Below are 13,001 nucleotides of genomic sequence, written 5' to 3' on the forward strand. Positions count from 1 at the left end.
TGTTAGGGATCTGACCAAGAGAATGAATTTTTCAATATCGACCCTTCTGTATTTTTAGTCATGATGTTTTGTGTTTAGCTTGCTACAAAATTATAAAACTACCAACTTGACAATGCATGCTGAAACTGGAAAATATTTCCAACAAAGGATACCACATTCTAACTCACAATGTGTTTTAATTCACTGATGTTGAAATATTATGTATGTATGTATGTGTAAGTTCATCACTAGACACTTACATCAAGCCATTTTTTTTTTCATTTGTTGAATTTTTCATGGGCAACCAACAATCAAATGGAACTCACCACTTTAACACTCCCACCTTCCTATGTAGATGCACTTGCAAATTTTCGGAACTGACCCTTTTCTTTGACCAACACAGCGTTCACCGCCACCAGCTTCATCGGATTTCATTCATTTTTTGAAAGCAGGTTCATGATATTGCAGAGTTTGGATCTCGGAATGCTCACGTTTTTCACTAACATTCTAACTTCACAAAGAAATACCTCATTGTTCTAAGAAAAAGCACACTGTTCTTTAAAAAAATAACTTCGTAAAGGTCTATCGTGCTCGCATCAAAAACTCCATGTAGGCTATCTTCAAGTACTATTGTTCCACTCATACAAATACAGGCGTTCTGTGGTGACAAGTTGGAGTCACATGACAACTCATTTGTAACTTCCACATTCATTGACTAACTAACTAACTAACTCCCTAGCCTTCTTAAACCCGAAGGTTCATGGCTGCAGCAACACAGGCCTTCCATCTTTCCCTATCTTGAGCAAGTTCTATATACTCTTTTCCATCTCTACCGATTTCCCTTAGGTCCATCTCAACGTTGTCCCTCCATCTTCGTCTTGGCCTTCCTACAGGTCTCTTACCATCAGGTTTCCCAACAAGAATCCTGTAAACTCCTCTTTCCTCTCCCATTCGTGCCACATGGCCTGCCCACCTAAGTCTCCTTGATTTAATTATTCTAATAATATCTGAACATGAATACAAATTATGTAGTTCTAAATAATGTAACCTTCTCCACTCACCTGTTTCCTCATTCCTTTTAGGTCCAAAGATTTTCCTAAGGATCTTATTTTCAAATACTCTCAATTTATGTTCCTCTTTCAATGTAAGGGACCAAGTTTCACATCCATATAATACTACAGGCAAAATTACTGTTTTGTATATTTTAACTTTTAGTTTCTTAGATATTAAATGTGAAGACAAAAGTTTATGAAGAGAGAAGTAATATGCATTTCCTGAATTAAGCCTACTTTTTATTTCCTCTTTAATATAATTTTCATTTGTTAATATTACTCCTAAGTATTTGAATTTGGAAACTGGTTCAAACGAGTTGTTATCAATAATTAGATTTTGATTATTACCTAACACTTGGTTTCAGCCTGTAAGCATATATTTAGTTTTCTCTTTGTTAACTTCCAAACCTATCTCTTTAGCAGTTTTGAAAAATATTTTAGCATTTTTCTTAATTGTAATCACATCATCCCCGAGTAAGTCTACATCATCTGCATATGCTAACAACTGAGTCACACCATTTAATTTTAGTCCTTCTTTAGTTTCTTTTACCTTCCTAACAGCATATTCTAAGGCAAAATTAAAGAGCAATGGAGATAATGCATCTCCTTGTTTTAACCCATCATGAATTGTAAATTTGTCAGACATATTAATACCTAAACGAATTTTACTTTCTGTTTCACTGGTGCATATTTTTATCATTCTAACAAGCTTCTTAGGTATTCCAAACTCTACTAATATATTATATAATTTATCTCTTTTGACCGAATCATATGCTTTTTTGAAATCAATGAATAGCTGATGGACATTTTGATTATATTCCCACTTTTTTTCAAGTGTCTGTCTGATGTGAAAAATTTGATCTGTAGTTGATCTGTTACGTTTAAATCCACATTGATAATCACCTATAATTTCATTAGCATATGGGGTTAGTCTTGTTAAAAGAATGTTAGACAATATTTTGTAATTTGTTGAGAGTAGAGAAATTCCACGGTAATTATTGCAGTTCATTTTATCACCTTTTTTAAACACAGGAACAATTATGGATTCTTTTCACTGTTGAGGATTTCTTCTTTATTCCATATTAAACAAATTAATTTATGAATTTGACATATTAATGAATTTCCACCATATTTAATTAACTCAGCTGGTATTAAATCAATGCCAGGTGCTTTGTTATTCTTTAGCCTTTTAATAGCATCTTTATCTTCAGTCAAGTTAGGTTCTGGAACTAAAGGTTCTGCTGTGTGTACTTCATTTACTTCTGATTTATCTCCTACATGGACATTTAAACGGTCATTAAAGTAGTTCTTCCATCTATTTAGAATATCGCTTGGGTCAGCTAGAAAATCACCGTCTTTATCTTTTATCAAGTTTACTTTAGGTTGCCACCTCTTTCTAAACTCATTTACACCTTTATATAGATATCTGATATTTTTATTTTTGCTGTTTGTTTCAATTTCGTTAATTTTGCTTTTCAAGTAATCTCTCTTTTTATTTCTAAACATGCGGTTAACTTTTCGCTTTATTCTATTATAATTGTTTAGATTTGTATCATTAGAGTTATTTAACCGCCTAAGTCTAGCCTGATTTCTTATTTCTATTAGATTATGACATTCATTATCAAACCATGGCTTACTTTTTCTTGGTTTATGGTATCCTATACTTTCTTTAGCTGCTGATTCTATTGCATTACGTATGTGCTCCCAATTCTTATTTACGTCTGTTTCATTTATATTTCCATCATCATTTAAATCCTGCAAAACATCAAATCTATTTGACAGTTTAATTTGGTAATCTTTCTTAATTCTTTCATCAGTAAACTTTCCTGTATCAAATTTTAGAACTTTTAGATTTTGTTGCTTATGATTTATCACTGAGAGTCTTTCTCTTAATTTAGCAATTACTAAATAATGGTCACTGGCACAGTCAGCACCTCTATGTGTACGAACGTCAATTATACTAGTATGCCTTCTCTTATCAATGAGAATATGATCTATCTGGAGAAGACCAGGTATATTTATGGATATCTTTATGTTTAAAAGTGGTACTTTTCACAATTAAATTCTTTGAGGTTGCAAAAGTAATCAATCTTATACCATTATCATTACTTAATTCATGAAGACTTTCTTTACCAATCGTGGGTTTAAATGTCTCTTCTTTGCCAATCTGTGCATTACAGTCACCTAACAGAATTTTCATATCATACTGAGAAAATTTATCAAAGACCTGTTCTAACTCTGTATAAAAATCATCTTTAGTATTATCATCTTTATCTTCCGTTGGTGCATGTATGTTTATTAAAATAATTTTACACCACCTACCACCTGTAAAACTGCATATGACATCCTATCATTAATAAATTCTACTGTTTTAAGACCCGAGATAATTCTATTATTTATAAAAAAGCCTGTTCCAAAATTATGATTTTCAGTACCACCATAGAAAAAAGTATAATTTTTAGTTTTACAATTCCCTTCTCCTGGCCACCTAACTTCCTGGACAGCTACTACATCTAATTTATACTTAACTATCTCATTAACTGTAAAGGCTCAGAACATTCCAGGTGCCTAATTTAATATCCTTATTCCTAACGTAGATCTTATCCTTAGTCCAGGGACCTCCCAAAGTAGTCCCCACCCGGAGATCCGAACGGGGGACTATTTTACCTCCGGAATATTTTACCTTGGGAACATCCATGGCCTTATATTGCTGTTTCTTGACATTTTTTTTACAGTGCAGAGTTGTCAGCTCTACGCCTAACCCCCAATATGAATGGAGGAACTACTACACAAGACAAACACAAACACATTCGACAGCACAATTACTACACAAGACAAACACAAACAAATTAGACAGCACAACTACTACGCAAGACAAAACAAACATACTAGACAGCACAACTACTACATAAACATACTAGACAGCACAACTACAACACAAGACACATATGCGTCTGACTACCATGCTAAAGGTCCCGGGTTCGATCCCCGGCCGGTTCAAATCTGGGAACTTTTCTAACGATGGAAGCGGCCTCGGTGCCCACCCAGCGTTGAATAACATGGGTACCTGGGGGAAACCCTGGGGGGTAAAGGTGGTCAGGGGCGTGATGCTGATCACATCATCCCCACTCACGACCGGATCAAGAAAGTGTAGGGCATTACCCCCACACGCCCTATACGCCTTCATGGTGTGGTGCCATGCACAGTTGAGGACTTTACCTTTTTACCTGTGTGATTCCAATGTGTCCAAATATTCTAATTCAAATCAATTACTTAATTCATTGGGGTGACATTTTCCTGCCAAATTCCGTGGACAAAGAAAAGGGAATAGGGGAGGCTGTCCTCTTGTTTGGCAGGAATAGAGCATCGCTTGAGGCCACATCTGCATTGTCCAAGTGGAGAATCCAGTTGTCTGACAGAAAATGTTGCAATTTATTGTCAAACTGGGAAAATGTAACTAAATTGATAATAATTTTTTGTTTCTCCCCAAAATATCATTCCCCCAGGGATAAAAGTTATCAAGCAGAGACAGGGGATGCAAGTATCCAGAGGGGAGATATCCCCACCATCACCCCCTACAAATACTAAAATGCTTATTCTATGTTTATTAAAAGTGTTAGATTTAATTCTATTAGAATTAGTCTTACTGTGCATAAAATGGACTTAAAACACCAAATCAATCAATCAATGTTAATATTTCCATGTATTTTTATGGTTTCATGTGTGGACATAGAAGGATATTTTGTTTAAAACAAATGTAAAACTTCTCTGGAATTCAATGAGTGGACAGGTCAATGCTCATCACATAAATGCTGAGACCTATTCATGGAATTCCTTCAACATATCACTGAACGATACCCTGATCACCACGAAATGAATTCATATGTACTAAAAATGTGCTAGATATGTAAATACATATTTAGTTATTTTCATAAAAATATGAATATAAATATGGACTGAAACTTGTAAATAAAATGCCTCTTTAACAACATAAGACTATGTACATAACTCATAAAACTATTGATTGTGCTTCTATCGACATTGTAACTATTATTGTGACTGTCTTGAAGAAGAAACAGCAGCAAATCCCGTACGTGTGCCACAAAATCGTTACTTCTGGTGCTGCTTTCGACCACACGACTAGTAGCAAGGCTGGGGTTAGGAAAAGGCTGCTCGACTAGAGAATCTCTTCCAATGTTGTCAAAATAATGTCTGTAACAACCAGGAGCCGATTCTTAAGCCCTCTGTCTCTATTTTTGACAAAATAGGAATTGTTATTGTTCAGATGACAGAAGACTTGTAATTAACGCAATTAGAGGGTATCAAAAACATTGTAAACTTTGGTTTGTTTAACATCACTTCGGACTTTGTCAGTTATTTGCAATAAATTCACTCAACTCTTTTGGTTACATGGAGACATATAGTTATTGTGTGATTATGAAGTATATGTTGAGATATGTTCTCAAATATGTGGAAGTAACATGTAAAAATAACTAAAATATGTAAAATATGAGCCAGAACTTAATATGTATATAAATATGGAACATCTAAACTGAATTTTTTGAGTGTTTATGGCACCATGCTCAAGGATAATACGAAATAAAACTGATTTCAGCTTCATACATAAATGTGTATTTACATGTAAGTCCGTTCCCTGCTGATCACATTGTGTGGCCAAGTTTGTGGAACGTCATTAATTTACCACATGGCACATTTCATGTCTGCAATGACATAACAGAAAATGCATTTGTACACTTAGTTGACTGCATCAAAAATTTTCAAAGTCCAAAATTTGTAAACTTAGTAACAACGCACTTCAGTGCCAGCTGAGAGTAGCGAACTTCGAAGCAGGCCTCTGAACTAGATAAAAATGCTGTAGTAAAAGTCTTCCAATCCTGCACATTTCGTGAACTTAGAAACAAAAATTGCTAATAAAATGAGCAGTCAAAAAGAAGTAGTAAAATGGATCAAGAATCTTGCAGAATTTTTGTGATTCTGCATGCTCGATTTGAAATGACAAATTTATGTAAGGTTTGAAACACTGAATCGAGTTTCGCTCCACCTGTAAGATATAAGCATTTGAGCAGAAAAAGTCAAATTTCTGAATTTAGGCAACATTTGATTGACAATTTGTGGCACGATTCTCAAACTTTTTTGATTCTACAACCTGTAGAGTAAATGTGTTTCAAACAGGCAGGTTGATGTATTTTATTCTGAGGCATTAAAGGTAGGGTAAATAGCGTGCAGTACAGTACAGAAGCAGGATCTACTACGCATAGTTGGTTGATTGATCTGGTGTTTTCAGTCCACTTCATGCACAGTAAGGCTAATCAGGACTGGACCTACAGTTTAAAGTGGGATCCGAACCACATTATGCCTCTACCTGGTATCAAATCCAGGACCCCTTGAAGACTAGGTGATGATACTAGTTCACTGCCATCAGGGAGGCACCTACTACACATAACACTTCACTACTGGATGCATGCTATGCACAGAGACATATACTCCAGGAAATTATTATAAGATTCAAAATTGGCAAAGTGCAATTCTTACATTTTTTTAAACAAATAATGTCTTACATAACCATCAACAGAAACTTCAATCAAATTTACAACTAATTTTTAATTATTTTTGAAACCATTAGTTTCATGAAAAACATTTCCTTGTGAACAATTCATCAAGCAAATTAATCCCCTTCATAGTCTATGGACCAAGTGGCCAAAATCAAGAATTTTGGTATAATTTGGGGGTACTAATTTTCCTTTATGCCACAGTTATATGGGTGTGTAAGGATACCAGAAAACCATGATTACCATCTCAAAGTAGTAGCTAATAGAAATTGCATTCTATCTAAGATGGCGGATGTTGACATTTCAAAAAATGACTCTCTGAGACCAAATGTCCGATTTCAATGATCATTTTTTTCAAATGAAAGCTTAATATGTGTTCTATAAATAATGTTATCTTTTGTTTTTTGATAGGAGCAACTATTAAGTAGTTAATCATGGATTAGTAAAACAAATTCATATTTGTTACTATTAATATTATGCTTATAATTAATTTATTAATAATGTAGGCATCTGAGAAGAAAATGTTCCAAACAAAAATTGTAGCGTAACCATGTACAACATTTTAATTTATATCAAACAATAACATTATTCCATGAACATCAGTAACATTTAAACAGAATTCATGGTTAGTTAGTACAACAACAAGTGATGATGATAATAATATTTATTATTATTATAACAATACTAACAATTACTATTATTATTATTAAATGTTATTGCATGTATATAACAGTAATATACTATTCCAATGGTCAACACCAGTTACAATAGGTGTAAATACATTGGACTAAGGACACATCCTGCCAGAAGAATTTGCTGCACACTCTACATAATTCATTAGTTTTATATGAATTCTAAGGTGAAAACCAACAAGTGTAATATGTGAAATTAAAGGTACATGTTTTTGCTACAATTTTTGTTTGGAGCATTTTCCAAAATATTGTGATGATATATCGCCAACATGATATATATCGCCAAAATTTCGTGATGATATATCTTCTTTGATATCGCCTAGATGATATTTTTTCAATATCGCTATATATTTTATATTATTGATATACCGCTCAACACTAGACAAAGCATTCTTGTTTGCTCCTACAGGCTCCAACCATGTCACCCAATCAGATTGATGCATGGTGTGGACAGAGGGTCAAAAAAGTTACGCAAACTATAATATTAATCTGTAGTATGTTATTTAGTTCATGCCACAGCACTGGTAACTTTAGTTTAGCTTGCAATGTTAATTGGACATTATTCATTGTCTAGTATTTTTAACTATACCTATTCTAATACCTAACTATGTTTGAGAAAGAAGCTCTTCTATGTTCTTAAGGTGAACAAATTTACTTTGCTCTTAAATCACTGCCTCACATTTTGAGCACATGAAGAACATAAATAATGGGGGAGTCACTTTTCATGTTTCATTTGTAATTTTGATATTGTGCTACTTTTGACTTGTTGCTATGATATTGTTGAGTTGAGAGATGATTGAACGAAATTGATGATGGGTCCCTAACAAAGAACAATGATGCACATGACGGCACTCGACTCTATGGTGAGATCAAAGGATATCACTTAATGCACTATGCCACCGAGCTCGCCATTTTTTATTTATTTTGAGCACCTAGGTTTGTACCTTATTGTAAAACTGTGTAACATCATCGCCTTGTAATCAAGTTCAGTACCTGGTGGAGGCACGTGGTGGTTTGGATCCAAACTTTAAACTGTAGGTCCAGTCCCAATTAGCCTATCTGTGCATAAAAGTGGACTTTAAAAAAATCTCAAACTCAATTTATGTAGCAAAAAGAATGGAGGATACTTACTCACTGCATGAGACATTTTAACATGCACATTGAAACTTACTGAAATTCAATATTGAAAATACTGACTGATTGCTCCTGAACTTTACACTGAGCCAAACCTAAAAAAAAATCTTGCGGACACAATTCAAGAGAGAGAGAGAGAATAGGCTTGTAACACTGTTCAATACTGATGAAAGGCACAACTCACTACCCCATATGTAAAAGCCAAACTCCATACTCCAAATGTGAAGGGTCATACAGGAGGGGACTGTAAAGAAGGGAAGTGACCTTGAGTAGGCCAGTCACAGAGCCTTCCACTTGTAAAAATAAATCCAAAATTGTATGTTCCATGTAGACAGCTGGTATCCTCAACAGTGCAGCGGGGATTCACCTGGCGACAAAGATAAAGTGTCCTCTCTCTCAGGTCAAAAACTATGCAAAAGCATAAGCTCCTCGAGGACAAATATATAAATATATATATTTTTTAATTTTCATCAAATCATGTTTCTACACTTTTAAGTGATATTTTGTTGAATATTCAGTTATTGCAAAACACCATGTGTCCTGTGGGCCACTGGGTCTCAGACTCCCTAAAATCACCTTTAATAAGTGATTAAAATTTAAATTTCTTTGGAACACACCAAAGTATTCTCTTATTAAACATTATTGATGAAAACAATAAATTGTGTAATTTACATAAAGAAACATCGAGACTGTAATGTTGGAATCACATATGATTCCATTCATAAATAATGATTCCAAAATTGGTTTCTGAGATAAAAAAGCAATAAAAATTTGAACAATATTATGGGGAACAATAACATATAACAACAATGAATTTGTACTACTAAGAACTTTTTATGTTAAGATAAGGGTATATCTTTTCCATGTGAATTGCACTTTGCCATGATGGCATGGAAATGTTTTGGAAGTAGGACTTCACACATTTTCAATATTGGCCAATGGCGATAGTTAGGATCATGTGATCAGCACCACACTTCAGTTGACTTTACCATCCCCTCCTCATCACTCCTATACTCCATGAGGCCTTAGAAAGATTGCTTTGCGGGCTTGCAGCAGACTACAATGTGGGTGTGTGTCTATGAGAACCAATCAGGTCCGCGAATGAGCTAGCCCCGTTGCCACAGCTAGCTCGCTGCACCCTTCTGGAAGGGTGAATGACCTTTGCCTCTTGCTACCTCGGTCTGTTTGTTCGTCTGAGGAGCAGACTACACGAGAGTATCGGCAATAGTGAGCGAGTGATGTCTGCTGTTAGCCCGCGAAATGCTCTTTCTAAGGCCTCCTGCAGTATAGGTATTCACAGATGAGAGGCAGAAGACAATTTCTGTCATTGAGAAGAGATCTGCTTGAGGGAACAATCATATTGCTTAAACCTTAAAATAACAAAGGTGTAATGCATATTTAACCTAATATGTGCTGAATTATTGAATTTCTTGTTTGTTGGGGATCATCTCACTGTAGCATCCTGTGGGGAAGAGCCCAGTCTCATTGTTGGTAAAATTAGTACATCAGTTCAGTTACCATCCTCTGAAAGTCAATCCTGCATCTCCTATACATTTTTTCTTTGACTTTATACTGTGTAATTTCAATTTTTAATACATAAGTACAATATGTTCTCATGAGACACAAATAAATGTTATTCAAATTAACAATAGACTCCAAAATTTACAGCTGTGTGAAAGTAAGCATGAGACCCATTGTGTCCACACTTTCTCATTGGTGAAGTAGAAAAAAAAATAGTTATAATTTTGAATTAAAAACTGTTTAACTAGTTATTATAGTTACTAGTGTGAAAAATATACAAACATAGTGATTTCAAAACCTAGTGAACATTATGTACACCAACCGGACCTTCTGGCTGAGTGGTTAGCACTTTGCACTGCGGTGCCAAGGGTCCCAGTTTCGAATCCCGCTCAAGCATGTTTGTTTGTGAATGTCCATTCATCAATTTCATAATTTCATCACTCATCCCCATCCCCATTTTCGCAAATTAGCCAAGAGGCGCAAAATGCGAAGTAAAATAAAATAAATCAAATTAAATTATGTACACCATTAGCATTCAGTAGGCAGACATCTCTTGCATCAAATACGATGCATTTTGTAATTTGTGTTGGAAAAGTTTTATAGTTACTACTATGTTTTATAAATCAACAAAAATTCCAAATGTACAGCTGTCTGTAGGGGTGTGCGGGATTCTAAAAAGTCAGTACCGGGATAGGGAAAAAATTTTCTAGACCCGGCCCTGACTTCAGGTAGTGATTGGGATCCCGAACAGCTGGATTTTCCAAATTTCCATTTTTAAAAGTGGTTAATTCTCAATGTACTCTGAATTTTAAGTCTTTGAAATTGTTAGTTTGCATTCTCGAAATGCAAGAAACAATCACTAAAAGAAAATAGCTTGTATAATTCGAGACTTTCACAAAGATTTTCCATGCCAATTTCATCCTGATAAAAATCTCTGAACCGCACAGTCCTAGCTGTCTGAAAGCAAGCTAGAGACCCATTATGTCCTATGGGACGCATGTATGAAATCAATGCAAATTTGCAGACCACTATTAATATCATGGAATTTTTAAAGTGCTTACAGTCTTACTAGCAGAGATAATTTTTAATAAGTATGTAGACAAAAACATAAATTACTAGTGCAATTATCATATTTTCTAGGGCATTATCATCCATCACTCATCATGATCACAATGTTTTCAATGAATCACATAGAACCAAGTTTTTGCACTACTTCTTTCAGATGCAAATTAATGCTTTCTATTAAAGCTTCTATCAAATATTCTGATATGTTGTCACCAACACAGCAGATCTCAACCAAAAAGCAGTGTATGTTTTGACCTAGGAAACCCTACACCCTTTGACTTGAAATACAATTTCATATCATTTGTTGCATGTTTAACTATTTTTTGACATGTATCATGTGTTATTATTGGATGACAGTGAAAATTGTATGTAGTTTATTTACAATTTATGAAAATCAATAGACCAGTGGAGCAATAGAAAGGCCAGGTTGAAACAACCTATGTGACAGAGAATCAGAATGTATGAATTGTTTTTATTCAGCAACACTCATGTATTCTGGTGTAATGCATTTAGCTGGAAAATCCAAATATCACACAAGATTTATCATGGACTCCTGCCCTTACAAAAACATGAACATAAAGGTAAAAAGTATTATTTATAAAATACTCATCTCATCGCCTTCTACAGGAGCACCTTTTCTTTTGAGGGTTAGAAAAGTAACTAAATTACTTCATGTTACAAGTACACAGCAGTGGTAGGAAGTAGCATGCTACTTGTAGCATCGCTACTGTAGCCAGCTACAAAATTTGTAGCAGTAGCTGTAGCGGTGCTACATTTTGAAAATTGTAGCTGTTGCGAAGCTACAAAATTCCTGTAGTTGTAGTAAAAATTTCGCTACAATTACATTTCTTCTCTGCATTTTGAGAAAATATTTGAATGTGACCACAACATCAAAGAAAACAACTCCTACTATTGCAGGAGGTTCATAAAGACAAAGTCTATTACATGGAAATAGTTGCAAATCATCTAGATTATAAATATTTTGATGTCACAGATTATAATTTATATTTTATAATTTATATTATTATAGAGTAAATCTAATATCCAGAGAACTAAACTGAACTGGCATATATTAATATATTTTGGCTAACAGCTACATTTCTTGAGCTGCATTGCTATTTTGGGGAGAAAAATGCCTCGCTTGTGCCACCCCAGGAACAAATCCTGTGGATATCCATGGTGTAAGAGTCTGGTAAACGTCATTAATTACTGTGTAAAAAACATCTTGCAGTGCAAAAATGAACAATCAATGGATGGACAATGACAAAGCATTGCTCATTAGCTATGTTGATCATCATTGTTAGTACATAGGATTTCACTAGCAAGAAATTTTTGTTCATAAATTTAAAAATTGTAATATGTTTAGAAAACTCTGGTTTACACATCAGTTTCCTCAATATATTTTATGATATTGTAAAAAGTATGTACAAGTTATTGACTTTTCTGCAGAAACGATAATTTTCTTTAATGTACAGTTTCTAAATGTAAGTATTTCTTCTAATTTTTCGTCACTTGTCTGTAACTTTTACTAATCATGACAATGAGGATGAATGGTTTATTTTGTTGCTTTTGACACTTTTGGCTAATTGTGAGAATGAGGAAGAAAGATGATAATGATGAGCAGTGTGGAGAATAGAGAAGCAGGAGGATTCATCTCCTCAACTAGGCTCTTTTCTTAGTTTTTGTTTTGAGTCCACTTTATGCACAGATAAGCTAATCAAGTGCCTCTGCCAGGTATCGAACCTGGGGTCCTTTGATTACAAGGTGACAAAATTTCCATTATGTCTTCAGGGAAGCATTCCCAACAGGAAACTTACGTAAGGCATTGCTCCACCTGTTGCTAGTTTAGCTGTACCAAAGAAGCAAACCCGCCCCCTTCCTGCTATCTGCAATTTTGGAGCAAACATCTAACGAATTACGGGAATTATGATGATAAATAACTATTTTCCAGTAAGTAAGTACAACTACCATATTAGGGGCTTCTTTTG

This window comes from Lepisma saccharinum, chromosome 29 (assembly GCF_977018435.1).
Source record: "Lepisma saccharinum chromosome 29, izLepSacc3.1, whole genome shotgun sequence".
Taxonomy (NCBI): Eukaryota; Metazoa; Arthropoda; class Insecta; order Zygentoma; family Lepismatidae; genus Lepisma; species Lepisma saccharinum.